The sequence below is a fragment of the Charadrius vociferus genome, unplaced genomic scaffold (genome assembly GCF_000708025.1).
Source record: "Charadrius vociferus isolate BGI_N301 unplaced genomic scaffold, ASM70802v2 scaffold604, whole genome shotgun sequence".
Taxonomy (NCBI): Eukaryota; Metazoa; Chordata; class Aves; order Charadriiformes; family Charadriidae; genus Charadrius; species Charadrius vociferus.
Window position 1 is genome coordinate 1,153,998 of NW_009648244.1, and position 13,240 is coordinate 1,167,237.

Below are 13,240 nucleotides of genomic sequence, written 5' to 3' on the forward strand. Positions count from 1 at the left end.
AAAATAGTGATTACATAGGTCCTCTGTCTCAGATATATCTTCACATTTATCTTCTCAAAAGTCTTAAGACTGCTAGATGCATATGGTCAAAAGTAATGTTACGCTTACCCCGTGTCAATATATCCTTACCTGTACTATTTCAAATCCAGTCTTCTTTATTCTCTCATGTCTGTCTCTGTCAATCTGATCCCTATACTCGCAATACCCTTCTTATTCCTTTGTGCATTGAAGTTATCAATATCAAAGCAGTACTGCCATGAAAATAAAGAATGGTAAAGTTAGGATTGCAGTTCTATAATTAAACAAACATATTTCACGGCATCTGCTACAGGTAAGATGGCCCTGGGCAGAAAGTTCATGGTCTGTGATCCTAAGTACAATTTGCCATTATATTCTTAACAGTGCAGTATTTGCCTGATTGGTTTGTTCAAGGGAGGTGATTAACACTGTAGGCTTGCACTGTATCTATTTAATGTTTTAAACAGTGGGTAAAACCATAACAGGTAAGTTGCAAACCAAAAGCTGTTCATATGTACCTCATAGTATTATGCTTGTGTACATTGCAGCCTTCCTTAAGCATAGTTGATGCCATAACTCCGCAGCAGTAACATTTTTCTTTCGCTCAGTTATTCAGCCTTCCAAAAACCTGCTCTGTCACAGCAAAGGAATCTGATTCTGAGAGGAAGCTTTTTTTTTTTTTTTCTTTTCATTTTAATGCTGTCTTGGAGAACAACTTTTTAGTTTGTTTCCTAATTAGACACTCCCAAAGATCAAGAATTAGAGAGCTTGCTTCATCTTTAAACAGCTGGGTTCCCAGCTGGGTTTGTGTAATGACTTCACTAATTTCCTTTCTTTTAATGTGTTTGTTTTCTATTGGTGAGATGCATTGTTTGGAGTTAGAGTTCCTTTGCAAACAGTACTGCTTCCGCTGTTTTAGTTATCCTGCAGTCGATTCTATAGCTCTGATTTACAAGCCAACCTATTTTATCCATGTCTGCTTTATGATGATCTGTAACAGTTTTTAGGCTTTCTAGTTTTTCAGCTGCTGTTTAGTTTTCAGGGATTTAAAAAAACATTCTTCCAAGATACCATTAGAAGTTTGCAGAACGCTTTCATATATAATAAAATATCTTTAGGATAATTTTCTGGGAACTTTAACACCGTCATTAGTAGCTTTCTGTGTGTGGCTTAACAATCTTACACGTTTGTTGCTCACAAGTCCTAACTTTGGATTAAGGGGATTTTGTTGGAGTTTAGGGTTAAGAGAACAGAGTGGTTTAAAATTCTGGTGAAAGTAGAACAACAAAATTGTAAGATTTTCGGATTTTCATAAAAATGTCCCTTTTTATGACACTGTATTTTCTATTGTGAGAGCTGTGCTGTACTCCATGACAGAACTGGACACATTCTATGTTTTGGCATTTATTAACCATAAGCTATGCCTTAAGTTTGCAATGATAGCCTTTTGTGAGTGTGTGTGTGAATTTTTTTGCTTTGCAGAAGTCTGTCAAGGCAGTAAAATTTCATTCTGTCTACAGGACTATACAGCTTGAATATTACCCTGCAAAATTCTTCACTCTGTTTTCCTTTCTTTAATCATATTAATTAAACTTACTATTCTTATTTCACAAGGAAGACTTAAAGAGAGCAAAACCAATGCTTTGCTAAACAAATGACAAAACTCTACTTGTCTTAATTTGTAGTTTTCTTCTTTGGTACTATCTTTAATTCGCCCTTTCTACACCATACAAGCTTCACGTAATTGCATGTATTTTCCTTTATAGGAATATGTATTTTTTCTGTCTCCAGGAGACCTCTCTTTTTCCCTGAAGTCAGAGAAGACAATCAGTGGAAAAGAAGGAATTTCAGGGACCTGATCACATTTTTAAAGCCATAGCCTAGAGAGCAGGTCTGAAGTGCCTTTCAGAAAGAAGCACCATGCAACAAAAATACGCTGAGGCAGGATTACAGCCCTTTTGCTGAGGGATGTCCCTCCTCTCCTCACAGACCACACTGACACCTACTCACCTCTTAACGTTATAGCCAGAGCCAGCCAGCTGAGGCAGAGGGTTTACTCGAACACTGTCAAGTTAGAAACTGTTTATGCTGAGCTTTGGAGGCAAGTTCGGGCACTTTTCTTTTTCATCCTTATCAGCTTGTTGCTGCCAGTTCCAAACTTAAACTGCCCTTCAGCTGCCCTTGCTCCTTTTCTTGTTTGTTCCCCCCTATGCCAACACTGCTTTCAATTTTGATCTGATGAAGGTAGATTTTACCTGAAGAAGTTATTTTTGACTGGACACAAGGCAAATCTGGGGAAAGTCCCCAGACAAATAAAAATCCCTGTCATCCTTTTGTGGAACAAGCACAAAGGCCAGCTTTTGAATTGCCTTAATTTAAATTCTGTGGACCATGAGCCTGCTGAATCTCATGTGTCACTCCAGAAACTTGACTGATTTCTCATAGCTACTATTTATATAATAACTGTATTGTAAAGTTTTTAGAGATCCCTCATGGCAATACACTCTGCCACCATATAAAATAAGTTTATCTGGAGATTATCAAAAACTCAAGAGTGAAATCATAGAGCTCCTTAATGTACTGTGCAGCCAACTCTATTAGGTATAGAAACATTTTTTCTTTCATGCCACATGAATTTTGTTTCTAACTACTTGGAGTGGTATATAATCATAGTCACTACTGTAAAAGACAGAATTCTCCTGTGAGATACTAATGTTCTATTTATAATGTATTGTTGTTTAAAATACACAGCAGTAATTGTGTTTATTTTCAGAAACCAAGTGTTCTGGTTTCAGGGTGGGGCTCTTTTGTTTTGTTTCTTTGCAAGCAAAAAATGCAGCCTGTAAAGTAATAATGCGATGTAAGGCCAGAAGGTGCAAACCTTTCTTCACACAGTCACATCTGGTTTTCGGGTACCTGCTTTATGAACTATCCTTGCTGAGAACTGCCACAACTCTGGCTGACTCTGCTCAGAGGCAGCGTGGATCTGGTTGGATTTATTAGCTCAGGCACAAGTGCAAATATGGTCACACTGCCACCAAAACCAGCTTAGATCCAAAAAGACTAAAGTAGCTTTCATTTGGCAGAGACACAAAACAAACGCTGGTAATTTAAACTGGCCTTGTACTGGCCAGAATGGGTGTTTCAGCCCTGTGTTCCCAAAATTAGAGGCAGAAAGGAGAGCGATGCATTGCTTAAAGCTCACTAGTGTTGACGAGAGGTTATTTGGTATGTCTACACCGCTAAATTAAAAGAAGGCTGGAGAAAGGGCTGAAGCACCGATCCCCATTCATCCACACTGTTTGACTGCTAGTTTATTCCCTAGATTTGTTTCAGAGGGTTTCAGCTTGGCTTTTTCCAAAAAAGTGTGGTCTAGGAGGGGTCAGTCTTCAGCAACATGAGCACAGCTGATCACTTCAACCTGGTCCTTGGGTCATTCGCAGGCTGACTTTTATATAGCAGGAGACTCTGCTTTATTACTCTCCTTAACTCAAGTTCAGCACAGCTGTGACAACCTGAGCTGGGTCCTGTAAAAGGGATTCAAGCCTCATCTTCCAGAACAGTGTCCATTTATCACTCCCATTAAAGTGTCTTAGTGTCTAAAATAGCACACTGAGATAGTATGAGAGAGTCAGTAAGACCAGACAGCTTAGCTGTTGGGACTCTATCCTCAGGGAAAGAAGATGGGGATCTGAGACAATAATTTGAAAAAAAAAAAAAGAGAAGATATTATATTGTATATTATGTCTTCAGTTTGTAAATTAAATGACCCCTCGAAAAGGAAGGAATGCCTTAGGAGACTTAACAAGACAGTACCTAATTTCAAAGTGTTCTTTGGCTTTAAAAGCAATCTGTGTGATAATGGGATCAGACCTGCCAAGTTTCACGCTTACGTACAGTTGCTGTTTAAGGAAGACTTTTGTATAATCTTTTCCCTCCCCCCATCCCATTTGTATTTTTGCTGTCCAACAATCAAATGCATTTGCACAATCACTAGACATTGCAGCGTATTGTTTCAGATGCATGTCTCCATAGTTACTGTTTACAGTATCTTCCCCTGCTTAGACTCATGTGTCGATAAGCTTCTGCATTCGAAAGTAACACGTCTTCATTTTTCAGCAAAAGAGATTCCTCTCCTCCCCAGCTTGCAGATTAGGTAAACGTTTAGGCAGGTATTTCTCTTATATATCTTTGGCCATCTAAAAATTAGGCATCTATCATGGCATATCTCTTCAACTGTCTAAATGTAGTCACATAGTCTAAGCCAGTTACCTAGGCTCCCTCTATAAACAATGGAGAGAGATAGTTGCAAAATATGATTCATTCAAATTATTTTAGTTGGTTACCTTAGGAAGCCTGAAATAAGATCCAAGAAGAGATGAACGCCTACACCTCCTCTCACAAGTGGCATCTAATTTTTTCGGATCAAGAAACCAAAGCTGTGAACAGTTTGATTGCATAGGCCCTAAGATGCTCTGGTTCAAATACAATCCTCATGGACAGCTTAAGCCCAACAGGTCTCAGAGCTGGAACAGTATTCAGAGTTTCCTGATCCTCTGTATGATATTCTGGACTGAAGATGATGATTTCCTTTTCATTCTTATTACCTAGGTGAAAACAAAATCAATATTAGAAAAAGACAAAAGAGATCAATCTTTCTTTTGATTTTTATTTCTCTATTTTTTTCTGTCTTGTAGGCTGAGCACCCTCAAATACCATTCTCAGCTGATATTAATTTATGAAATACATCTAGAATACTGTAACACTTCTGGGAAGTAGAACTAACATCAGAACTGCATCTACCTCCTTTGTATTCTTTCATTGCATTTGCCCCATCACTTGTCCTATATGTGGCATACAGTATAGGTTGCATAAATTACAGTTGTCATCATGGCTTTGTGACTTCTTGAGAACAAACCAATCTAATGGGTTTTATTGCTATTTCTTGATGCCCTATTCATTTTACTGCTGCTTCTCTTAGGCTCTCCATTAGCTTAAATTACTCTACCTTGGAGACTTGTGAGCTTACTAAACTAAAAAAAAAGTTTAAAGACAGAAAAAGACTGCTTGTCATGTTGGGTCTTCTCACCTTCCCCTGGGCCCAATGACATAATCTCTTTAATTTTTTGAAATTCAGAACACAAAGTACTCATTTTTTTCACAAAGCATGTGACTGTTCTGAGACAACCACACCTCAGAGGCCTTCTCACAAGACCACTGAAAAAGCTATTGCAATGAAAAAGTAGCGGAAATAAAGTAGGAGAGCAGGGAATAGCATCTAAACTCACCTCAGTGAATCACACAGAATAATCTTTCCTTCTAATATATTCACTACCTAATAACAACCCTTCCTCAAGGGCCTGTTTGCACTGTAATGAAAACATTTTATAATGTGGTTCCACCGTCAAAACCTACTTGCATGTCATCAACACTCAACACCACCATCTACCTGATCTCCATCTATGATGCATAGCTGAAGTCCTCAGTGGCTACATAACACGTTTTGGACAGGGAAAACTTGAGAAACATTTGAGATAAAACATTTGTGGTTGCTCTGTTACAATTGTCAGGAAGTATCAGCCTAAAACACAAAAGACTAATATATGGGGCAAAATACAAAACTCTTATTTGGAATACAGATTTTCAAGCACCAGTGTTCTCATGAAATTGGAAGAAAAGAGAAAAAAGAAAACACTTCAGAACCTAAAATGGCCCAAGCCTGAAAGAAGGTAGAAGAATACCTATTAAGGACACTAGTTATTAGATGATAACTAATAGAAATAGAGACGTAGCTACAGCTTTAGGGAGGCCAAGCGCTTCTTCTGAATGAGAGCTTTAGTGAGCTGTCTATAGAGTCAGACTTCGTTACATCCTCTATGTCTGGCCCAGTAAATCTTAAATTCATTATTAAATGGGGATGTACCTCCAGCAGGAGGGTTGTAGGTCACGGTGCTCATGCATTGTCCCAGTATAGGAAATTTGGCTTTAACTCTTCCATCTCTTCTCCCTTAGCATAAGAAAGCAACTGGATTAGGTCTCCCTTTTCCTGGTCAGGTGCTGTCAGCCCTTCTCCCTCTCTTTTGTTCTTTTCAAACAAAACCAGTGCTAAAACCCAGTCCATGCAGTATGTAATCTACCTATAATTTTTAATGGTAGCTTTACGAAAATTTTAAAAACAATATCATAGAACGGCTAGACTTGGAAGGGACCTTAAAGATCATGCAGTTCCAACCCCCCCTGCCATGGCCACAGCTACCTTCCACTAAACCAGATTGCTCCAAGCCTCATCCAACCTGGCCTTGAACACCTCCAGGGATGGGACCTCCACAGCTTCTCTGGGCAACCTGTTTCAGTGTCTCGCCACCCTCAGAGTAAAGAATTTCTTATTGCATATCTAATCTAAATATATCTCTTTCAGTTTAAAACCGTTACCCCTCGTCCTATTGCTACTCTCCCTAACAAATAGTCCTTCTCCACCGTTTTTGCAGGCCCCCTTTGAGTACTGAAAGACTGCTATAAGGTCTCCCCAGAGCCTTCTCTTTTCAAGGCTGAACAACCCCAGCTCTCTCAGCCTGTCTTCATAGGAAAGGTGCTCCAGCCATCTCTATATATCCCTAGTTCTCTTTAAGGTATTATAATATCAGGAAATTTGTCCTTTTCAATGATTTTTGCTTGAAGCTAGCATTCCATTAGCACAGCCTAGTCTACAAAATGTGACTTCCCAACTCCAAATCCAATGCAATTTTTGCCTTGCCAGGACATCTGGTCCATTAAACAATTAGCCCAAAGCTGCATAGTGGATTTTAAGTGAGACAGGACCAGAACCCTTTCACCAAGTTCCCAGACTTAATCTGTCTCCACAGGACTTTGTTGTTTACAACGCAAAAACACAAATTTGTTTTAAATGGAGTCTGCCTTAAAGCAAAGAACAAATATTTTTTTCCTGGTTTCCTAACTAAAAGTTGACGGGAAACATTGCAGAATACAGCCACACAGTATCTTTGAACACATGCCTTATGTTAGACCATATAGGCTGCAACATTTTTCACTGTTCTATGTTAAACCATGCATTCAGTTGTTTCCATTTATACTGCATCAAAGCAGTTGAAATCCAATTGAAAAGTTTCTTTAGACAGCCATTGTGCAGGAACATGATGTCAATATTAATAAAGGCTGAATTTCCCCTTGGCTCACTTCTTACAGATAAGCTTTTCAATAATACACTGCTTGCACCAAAGGTCTGATGGGACTGGGAATAGTAAAAAACACTAATAAAAGAATGTTGAATGTTTTTATATTAAATTTCCCCACAGGCAAACTGAAAAGCCTACTTAGAGTACGCCAATCAACATGGCACTTATTAAATGTAACAAGAGTCCTGTTACAACAGATCTTTAAAGCCCCTAAATATGAATTAGAAAATAAAGACAAAAGACAATTACAGATGTACTTCTAGATTGAAGCCCTGGACACCTCACCTGATACTTACTAACATGACACTATGTTTGATATTCAAAAAGATTCCATTTTTATCAGCATACAGCTATATTTTTATTACTGTTATTTACTGTAGTTAAGAATTTTATCCTTTCCATTTCCAGTCTTTTAAAGTGCATTTTTATATTCAGAAAAATACTGCAATTATTTAGAAATATGTGAAGTCAGTAAATAGGGTACAATACCCACATAACTTTGGATTGAGTAATATAAGGAAAATGGAAACATGCGAGTAAAAGTAGTGACCATAGTTAGGCCAATTAGAACAAATGTTTATGTCTTCTAATCAGAACATGGACAACTGAATGCCTGAAAAACATCTCATTGTGAGGATTACATCTGTTTCAAAAGGCTCATCTCTTACACCTGAATTTAAGCAATATTTTCATCCTGTCAAGGTAGTGACAAATATATTAAATCTGTCTGTCTTCTGAGATTGCGAACCCCAATCTGAGATTTTGCCTTGGGCACAGCAATAAAAAATAAACTCAATTGTTAAGCATACGCTATATTTTCTGCAGATGGAAAAAGAAAGGAAAAAGGTTGCAGGACCTTTTACAGGCTTGTAGTTTGTCTGTAAACAACTGGCTTAAATTAATCTAAATGGCTGTGTAACATTTAAACTTCCATGAAACTGGGACAATTCCTGTACCAGTATTGGCATTTATGTTAATTGGTATGTAATAATTTGGAAAAAAAAATAGGTGCATATTATTAAATAAAAAAAATGAACATCATAAAACTTGTGTAATCCATGCTAACATTAAGTATTTTGTTTGAAGCTGGAAGTAAAGCACAAGGCAATGTCTATCAAAGTGTGTTCTGTGGACTCAGTAGTTTTCTAAGTTTGTCACATGAAAACTTGAATGTCATTTAAAAACGCTGACAACACACTAAATATGTTCCCATCACATTTTGATGAGTCTGCACTGAACTCCATTGGGATCTTTCAGGTGATTTCCTATTTATATTGAATCATATGTTAAATAAACAACTGCTGTATTTGTCACAAAGAAGTTACACATTTATTAACAGGACAAAAAGCAGTGTCTGTCTTAAAATGTTATCCAGGCTATGGAATACTTTGAAACCTTAGCTTAGGACAGTTTTCTGTTTTCCATGGCCCACAATTCTAAAATATATAAAATAGCATCTTGCATTTATGGATAAATACTGAAATGGACAGGATTAGGTGTCATAGCTTCTGAGATGACTTAATACTTGATAAATATTTGAGTTAATGTTTCAATATAAACATTTTATTGTATGAGTAAGATACACATTTTATTCAAAGTTTACTTAAGCAAAAGTTGCAATGACATTCTATCTGGTATTGTTGGGTTTTTGCTGTAGACTTGCAGAGGAAAATTTGATTTTGTGATCTTTGTAATGCTGCTGGAGAAATAAATATTTCCAGTAACCATATTACAGGAAAAATCCCATGCACAAACTAGAGAATAAGTGCTATTGATATCAGCAGATATCAGCTATTCCTCAATGTGATAGCTAGCAAATCTATTCACCAAGTAGCAACAGAATTAGCAAGACGTCATTCTATTTTACATGCGAATTTGATACTAATTAGTATTTGATAGAATAGCCGGTATGTAACTTATATGGGGTAATTATAAATTTATTCTGTTTGTTAAGTCGAAAGACAAACAAAAAGAGACTGGCAAAACAAGTTATGGATTTCAATAGGAGATATTTCCTAAATGAAGTTCAGTAAAATGTTGATAAAACCAACTGGTCTGAAAAGGTAAGGGATGAAAACAGAGGACACTTGTTTTACTTTGGGAAGGGGGGCGAATTTGGAGAAGGATGACTTTGACCTACGGACATGAATATCTATGTTAAGAGGGATACCAAGAAAACGCAGAGAGCAAAATGTGGAGGAAAGCACAGAAAAATTATAAAAGTTTCCTAAGAAATCAAGAATTAAAAATCAAGACATAAAAAACCAGACTGAATAAGACACTGTAAAAGTTATTAAAACAGACAAAAAAATAAGTCTTCAAAACCAGAAATGAGAACGTGGAAAGAAAGATGTATCCTATACAGTTACTGCTTGTTTTTTAACAAGGATGTTGTAGCTAACTATAGTGGCAAAAGCCAGATGAACAAAAAGAATGGTGTTATAAACTCAGAATTATTATAACCAAGATGGGAACAAAACACCTAAGTCTTAATGCTCTCAAACCATGTGACTGTTTTCTCTGTATCCCAGAATGCTAAAAGAGCCAACGTGCAGAATTATAGGTCCAGTAGCAGCTTTCCATCAATTCAACAGTGAAAACAGTACAGCTGGAGGAAAACAAATGCAATGCATCAAGGGAGAAAGAGGGGAAGAAATCCATCAAGACAACTTTAAGTCTGTTCATAGTCACTTTCCTTCACTTTTATGGAATAACTTCAGTTCAGCTCAGATATAAAGTAAACTGACCAAAAGGATCTTTAATTTAAGCCATTTTAATTGTACTTGATCTAGGGATGAGTGTGTCTTGTGAGTGAGTGTAATTTCTCAAGTTTTCCGAATCACCTATGACTGCATAAATCCTTGGATTGACAGATTTTGAGGTCGTAAGAAACCACTATAGTAAGCTAGTCTGACCAATATCCATACAATCTCATCCATAATTTCTTCACCGAACTAGTGACTTCTCTTTGACCGATGACATAGATTTTTAAACATATTCCCTTTATTGGAAAATGCATAAGATATGTCTTATATTACAGGTATGTAACCTGACTGATACTAGCTTCCTACCCATCATATTGTTCCGTTTGTTTATGGACACCCATCTACATCTGAAAGTTGCGAATGATACAGCAATTGCACAAGTTTCATTTAAGAACTAGCCGAAAGAAATACTTGAAACTATCTACAGAGTTAGCAATATACTCAACACGGAAATGATCTGACAACAGAACTGAAATCAGTTTTTACCCATGTGCAAAGGCAGCATGAGACAGTTACTGTCTTGTCCTTCCCTGAATGTTGTCAGACCCTTTTCGCTTTCAACTCCGGATTCTGTGAAGCCGAAAGCTGTGATACTTTTCAGAAAGGCAAGCTAATGTTTAGACTGAATAAACACTTTAAAGATGTTTTCTTTTTCGCTTTGTCCTAGCAGGAAAAAAAAAAAAAAGAGAGGTTAAAAGTAAAGATCAGTTTCCTGTGGGGAAGCTGATGAAATGTTTCATTATCTGTGCAGGGAGGCAGACAACTTCAAGGAAATGTCACTAACTTAGCATGATATTCTTAAAGTAAGTATCATCTCACCCAGCAAAACCACAGGAACACATTATAAGAAAGAGCTGTGAAGTAAAATTAAAAAATCTGAGGTAAATTTCTAAGGAGGGCATTTTCTTCTCCCTCCCTGACATATAATTAGAGCCCCGCATGGAACAGATAGGTCAGCCTGGTAAATGAGGGCACCTTATTACTTTGTGGCATCTGATAGAGATAGAAAGATTGAATATTTTAATTTGGAAAAAAAAGTATATAAAAATATTAGACATTTTCAACAAGTAGAAGATGACTTAGCCTTTTCTGCCACTATTTATGCTCTCGCTTCACGTTTTGGTAGTGGCATCTGAGCAGAGACAAGGCTGTTAAACAATCAATTGAACATTTGTTTCTCACTCCACGTTGATATCCCAGGAGGAGGGATGTTGTCCAACAAACACCAGTCTTATATGTAAATAAGGCATAGGATATCTATTCCCTTTCCCTCTCCTCTTTCCCCCGGTGGGAGCCTGGAAGGGGAAATAAAGAGGAATATCTCAGTCAAGACTCCCTTTCTTTTTTCTCATCTGCCCTTCCATCAAACATATGGGCTTCCAATAAAAGAACTAGAACAACAGTCCCTTCTTTCTGTCAGATAATTTTGAAATTCTTCATGAACACTTACATTTTAAGCTAAATTCTAATTTAGTCTCAGTAGGTGTAATTCTTCACGTTATTCATCACATTTTGCAGTGTCTGATATTTAAGAAAAGTGAATTAAAAGTGGCCACCAAGCAGTTGATCAAGAAGAAAGCTGATCATATTCACAGAGTTTTACTGCTAACAAAAAAATAAATTAAAAAGCGCAATCTTGTCCCAAAAGACCTCTAAAGGGAGGCTCACAATGAGTCAGTGATAAAAAGGTTTGCACTTCCATGACATTAAGCAGGCCCGAGCAAGCCAATCTCCCCACAACAGCTTTATCAAGGCTGCTTGTTGATTGATAGCAGGAAACGGCATAGTTTTCTGCTTCCTTGTCTAGACACAGGATGCCAAACATATCTCATTAAGAACATCTGCACTCTTTTCTCAAGAGAGTTTGGAAGAGCGCGAAGCAGCAGGGCCAAATGTTGTGCCATGTAACTTCTGCTGCCAGAACAGGTAGCTTGCTATGCCGCGCCAGGCAGAGCTGCTCTGCAGGTAACTAAAAAAACAGCTAATTGCCAGGGAAAAATGAACCCACTAATCCACTGACACCTTCTCTTTCCTCCACTAAATCCACATCAGGGAGTAAGAGGGGTGACGTTGTGTTTTTTTCCCCCCAGAGAGTGAGGAAATAAATAAGCAAACTCTCTAACTTTAAGAAAAGGACGTTAGAAATTACTAAGGCTTTTTCTGGCTACACTAACACTTAAAATCCTGATGACTTTGAAATACGATGCAAAACTAAGTTCTGTGCAAAATCAGGAGGTGCATCACTGTCATTGCCATTGCCAATTCAGGCAACGTCTTAAAAAGCATTCTGGGCGCGTGCTGCAAAAAGAGACTGGTTTGACTATTTTATCTGCAAATCCTTTGATTTGCTTTATGACAAAGATTTAAGTGAAACTTTAATTTTCAAAAATAGTTCAGAACAAGAAGTTGGCACCACCAAACAATTATGCCACCTCTCCATAGTTCTTGGATGGTGAATAAATCCTATATGTTAAAAAAAAAACAACTTTCCATGCACGCAAGGGCAGGGGAGGAGGAGATGGAATAATTAGCCAGTTGCTATAGTTACACAGATAGAACTAGGACATCCCACTCACATGAAAAGTTTATCTTAGATTTTGGTTAAGTATTCCTAATATAGACCTTTTTCTTGGCTTTGAAAATCCTAAATTCTCAGTTTTGCTGTGATTACAGTGAAAACTCATTTAGATTTTCCACAGGATTCAGGTATCAGCAGACAGAAAACTTCAAAATTTCTAGGGTAAACTTGGTCGGGCACCTGCACACCACAAAACAAGAGCTTTGACAGAGAAGAACAATAAATTCAAGACAGAGCTGTCTCACTGCTCTTTCCATTCAATCAGTGCTCCAGAAGTTTGACTGAAATAATAATAGTCTGCGTAAGACTGCTGTCTATCCTGAATACCTTTTTCTCCCAAATACTAATGAGTTTGTCGACTCATATTGTATCACCTTCAAGAGCTAACTGTCAATTTCCGTGGGAAATTTGAAAAAGCTACTTGGAGAAGGACATATAGTGCTGGACACTGCACAGAGGCAATAGAGGCTTGGCTTAAATTACTGCCTTAGCATTTGCAACTGGGCAAATCATACGATATGCCTACATAGATGAAAAAAACACTTCTGAGCTCTGCTGTGCTGCTTCTGGATCAATATTGTCTCAGATATGACCAGGTATGATCACTGTGTGGAATTGCTCAGGACTGTCCATGTAGACTGTCCTGTACTTCTGTTCTTATCCGTGAAAGGGGGACAGTGCTCGAC